Below are 5291 nucleotides of genomic sequence, written 5' to 3'. Positions count from 1 at the left end.
GTCACGTGCAGCTTTCGGAGCCCAACCCACTCCAGGGTTCCCTCTCGGCAAGCGGAGGAAGGCGGGGAAATGTCACTTGGGCGGCACCAGCAGCCGCAACCACAATAACAACGGCAACTGGCTTTGCTCGGGAGGAAGTCATCAGTTCCTTCCACACTTACGGGGGGGCCTGCGTGCAACAGTCGAAAAGTATCTGCACACACACGCACGCGCGCGCGCAACCTTCGGGTAACAGTAACAGACTTGGAAGGGACCTTGGAGGTCATCTAGTCCAGAGGTGGGCAAATGTGGCTCTTTTACAACCTGTGGACTTCAACTCCCAGAATTCCTGAGCCAGCTTGGCTGTCTCAGGAATTCTGGGAGTTGAAGTCCACAGGTTGCAAAAAAGCTACATTTGCCCACCCCTGATCTAGTCCAACCCCCTACTCACGCAGGAGACCTGTACTAGAGATTCGAACTGCCGACCTTTCTGATCGGCAGTTCGTCCTTTTCCAATTTTTTTAGATTTGAGAATTACGGGAGTGCGTAGTATATATCTTTTAGATTGTACCAGGTTGAGGACAGTTTATTTCCCGGTCATCAGGTATCCAGGATTGTTAGTATCCCACAATCATAAATGAAATGTCATTAAGAAATGAATTCTCTTTTTTCCCTGTTGTTTCACTTTTAACAATCGAAAGTGAACAACTGGTGGTTGGTGAGCAATTTCTAAAAACACCATAACACCAGTACTTTCTGTAATGTTTGCACCTCTGTTTCCTAGGCACGGAATGGCAAAAGTACTTACAAGACCTCTTACAACTAGCCCATCTGAAAATACAGCAAAGTAAAGTAACCTATGAGAATTTATGAGGAAGGCCATGTTTTGTTGATTTTGTTGTCTATTAGATTATTTAGTCTGGACTGTGTTTGATTTAACATTTTTGCCTATTCTTATGCTTTCTGTAGTTTTGTATCCCACCTAGAATCAATTGGAATTGGGAACCAGTAAATTTAAATAAATAACAATAACTATTGAAAATATTAGGAAGCATGTTAGACATAAGCAGCAACAGATGGATGAGCAAAAGAAAAGGATTTAAGCATTCAAAAAAAACTCTACTTACAGATCGGAATTTCAGGCACCAATGACAATTTCCAAGATTTTGTGTTTTGTTTCATTAAAACGTCTTATTTTTTGCAATAATTTTATTAAAAATTACATTACACAAATAAAACTGATACAGTCTACATAGAGTAAAAATATATAAAAAGAAAAAAGGAAGAAGGAAGGAAGAAAAAAATAACCATCTCTTCCTCCTCAGCAAGAACAATCAACACCAACAACTTGCCACCATTTTCTCAAATGAAAAAAAAAAAACCAATCACTTCTTCATCCTATATCTCAAACACACTTTCCACAATCAAATCTTTAAGGCTTTACCACTCCATCTTAAATCAACAAAAGCGAAGTCTAAACTTCTGCTTTCTCGTATTCTTTTACCTCTTCTCTCGTTATTGGCATCTTTATCAAGTCTCTTTTGTAATTCCAGCACTGAAAAATTATCCATATCACTGTTCATATTCTCACTGTCACTTCTTATGAAATCTTTGACAATTTCAACAAATCCTTTTTTAAAATCCACTGAGGAGAAATTATCCACACTCTTCAGGTTTAATATTTGTAACCTTCCAGTTTCATATGTAAATCTATTTCTCATAGGCTATTATTTTTAAATTCATATTCCAATTAATTTCAGTTTTATTCAGTGGAACTTGGATCATTTTCCAAGTTTTATAGTAGCGGACACCTTTAGCCTATTCCCCACCCCCACATTCCCCACCCCCCACCCCCCAAATTTCCTTTAATGCAGCCATCATTTATTTCCTTCTACTGCCCTCTGGTGTCCAACCTTTAAGTCATTTTATTAATTGTTTAGATATAAACATACAGACATTTCCCATGAAAAAAGGATTATTTTTCAAAATCTGGTAGTAAAAAAAATTGAATTCCACAGAATTCTGCACAGACTCCCATCAAGGCACAACATTTCAAGCAAAAGATTGTACTTCTTCTTTCAAACATACTGTGTCTGAGGTAGAAATAAATCAACTCAGTAGCTAAAGCCAGATTACAATGATAAAGATCAAACAGATGCAAAAGTGATCTTGGAGTGGTGCAAAGATCCTGTGAGGGCATGCCCTGAGAAACCAGAACAAAGTAGTACCATTATATAGTTATCTGAGAAAATATCCAATTTGTTTAAGTAACATCTGTACATGTCAACTCCTGTTGCTACTGCACTACAATATTTTTCTACAACAATCTTTGATTTAATGAAAGTAATAACTAAAATGTTAATTTCAAAATTTTAAAATACATTCTCACTTAATCCTAGAAAGAAAAATCTGAATAGGATATTTCCTAGAAGATTCCAGATCACATCTTTATCATCAGTAATATAAATAAATAAAAACAGGAACAATCAAAGATAGCAGAAAGATCCTGCCTGAAACCATAAACTGTTGTTGGCCTAAAGAAGAAACAGCCCAGAGTTTATAAACCACTACAAGACATCTTATTTGTTTGTTTGGCACTCCACAAAGCCTTCAGAACTGCAGGATTTTAGCCAAGGCTGTTTTCATATCCGTATTCTTCAAACTGTAAATAATGGGATTGCTTAAGGGAATAACAATGCTGTAAAACAGGGAAATCATTTTATCCTGGTCTGAAGAATGACTGGATTCAGGTCTCATGTACATAAATATGGCGCTCCCATAGAAAAGTACCACAACTGCCATGTGGGAACCACATGTGGAGAAAGCTTTGTGCTGCCCTTTTGCAGATTGAATTTTCAAGATGGCTGCTAGAATGTGGATATAAGTCGTTGTGATAAAAGTGATAGGAATAAGCAAGGTGAAAATGCACCCTGCCGAAGTAATCTTTTCAATAACTCTGGTATCAGCACATGCCAGCTTCAGCAAAGCTGGCATTTCACAAAAGTAGTGATCTATCAAGTTAGGGCCACAGAATGGCAATTGCCAAGTGAGAACGGTATGGACCACTGGGAGGACGAGGCCACTAGTCCAGCATGTCATGGCCATAAAGATGCATATTTTTTTTGTTCATGAGGACTGTGTAGTGCAGTGGATGGCATATTGCCACATATCTATCATAGGCCATCACTGCCAGGAGAAAACACTCTGCTGTGGCCAAGGCCAGAAAGATATACATCTGCATGGCACACCCAACCACTGAGATGGTTTGTCCTGGGCTTTGAAGGTTGATCAGCATCTGGGGGACGGTGCTGGAAGTATAGCAGATGTCCACACAAGCCAGATGGCTCAGGAAGAAATACATTGGGGTATGGAGCCGGGCATCTAACCATATGAGCATTAAGATGATTGTGTTGCCCATCAGAGTGAGAGCATAGACAATTGAAAAAAGTCCAAGCAATAAAAGGCGGATCTTCAGGCTTCTGGAAAGACCAAGGAAATGGAATTCAACCACATAGGTTTCATTTGCCATTTTAGCTCCCCGGTCTCATTTTACATGCACAAGAGGGAAATTCTGTCAACTACAGTATGTCTGGAGCAATGACTATCAGTCACTTCCACTTCTGTAAAAAAAGAAATTGACTTAATATCTGAAATAGCAATAACACTTAGACTTACAGTATATACCGCTTCACAGTGCTTTACAGCCCTTTCTAAGCAGTTTACAGAGTCAGCATATTGCCCCCAACAATCTGGGTCCTCATTTTACTGACCTCCGAAGGATGGAAGGCTGAGTCAACCTTGAGCTGATGAGAATTGAATTGCCAAACTGCTGGTAGCCAGCAGTCAACAGAAGAAGCCTGCAGTACTGTGTTCTAACCACTGCGCCACCACGGCTCAAATGCCATGAGCCCTATAAAAGTAGGATTAAATACATGTATCAAATATTCTTGATCTACATACATTTCTTTTTTTCTTTATTTATCACTATGTAACACCATTTTTTTCCTGCAGTGTTGTTTGTCCATTTTATATGAATAAATTATGTAGTTATTTATGTATTTGTCATATTGATATGGCTGCCCTTCTTACAATAGAGTGACTCTGGGTGGCATAAACTAATAAGCAAGTAGAAAATCAAATGTTTCTTCATAATCGGCAGAAATGTTAGTCATCCAAAGCAAAGTCAAGTGAAAGAATTAGAAACAAATTGTTACAATGAAACAAAATAAAGATAATAAAATGTGGGAGGAGCATATTCAATGCAAACATAACGTAGCCTCATTTATTTCATCAAAACTTTAAGTCTGCTAATAAAATAAAGCAATGCATCAAGGGACCATGAAAAATAGTGTACATGAGAGGTTTGCTGTTCTTTAGGAATCATGGGAATTTACTAAAATACATACATACATATATTTGGTTATTGCTTAAATCTGAAACAAATTGTAACGGCTTAAACATTTTCTGAGCATTTTAGTACAAAAAAGCAATTTTTCTGGACCAGTTTACTTTCATTACTGACTTTTTTTGTTCTGTAAATTCCTCTCCTTTTGCTTTTTCTACTGTCAAGAAAAGGCTTTGCAAAAAAATAATAATTGCAGAATAAATCAACTGTAATTCTGTAAGAATTGTAAGATTTTGCCTATATTGATATTTTATGTTGACTCATTGAGAGAATAGAAACCCAATTACTATTTTTTGCAGAAGAAATGAAAATGATGGCTTTATTATATAGTAATCTGTCTCTTCTTTTTCTTTAATGTCTTTTGCTTCCCATGATCCAGACCCGTCTAATCTCCATGGTGGTCTTTTTAGATTACCCAAAGCTGCACAAGACTTTATACCTTGTCCACCTTTATTTTCTGACGTAATTCAGAAACCGTGGAATCAGCCTGATTCCCTTGCACATTCTCAGCACATTCGAAAACCTTTTCTATCACTTCTTCACTCATTCATGGTATGAATGGCTTGAGTCCAGAAATAAAGAACAATAACTACAGGGAAGAAGTTAAAAATATAAAATATGTATATAACAATTATATAGAAATGTATAAAATTAAGCCTATAAATAAAAAGTACAAAATTTGTATTTAACAAGTGTATAGAAATGTATAAAATTAAGATTATCTGAGTTGGAAAATACAATGTAACCAAAGGAAAAAAGACAAGGGCGGGGGGGAAATGAAACAGTAAGAGAGAGATGGGAAGAATATAAAATGGAAAGAAGACCACGAAGAAACACTGTTTAAAAAAGAGGAGATATCTATATGTTGTATGTTATGTGATTCTCATATTGTGTAATAATAAAACAT

General features: G+C 36.9%; 1 pseudogene; it reads right to left on the bottom strand.

Annotated features, from left to right (window-relative positions):
• Positions 1-2589: 2589 nt before the first annotated feature.
• LOC139311043 (olfactory receptor 2A5-like) lies at positions 2590-3508 on the bottom strand (annotated as a pseudogene).
• Between the last annotated feature and the right edge of the window lie 1783 nt (positions 3509-5291).

This window comes from Pituophis catenifer, unplaced genomic scaffold (assembly GCF_029215685.1).
Source record: "Pituophis catenifer annectens isolate HBS135680 unplaced genomic scaffold, rPitCat1.0.hap2 SCAF_2, whole genome shotgun sequence".
Classification (NCBI taxonomy): domain Eukaryota; kingdom Metazoa; phylum Chordata; class Lepidosauria; order Squamata; family Colubridae; genus Pituophis; species Pituophis catenifer.
This window is presented reverse-complemented; position numbering and strand designations above follow the sequence as displayed.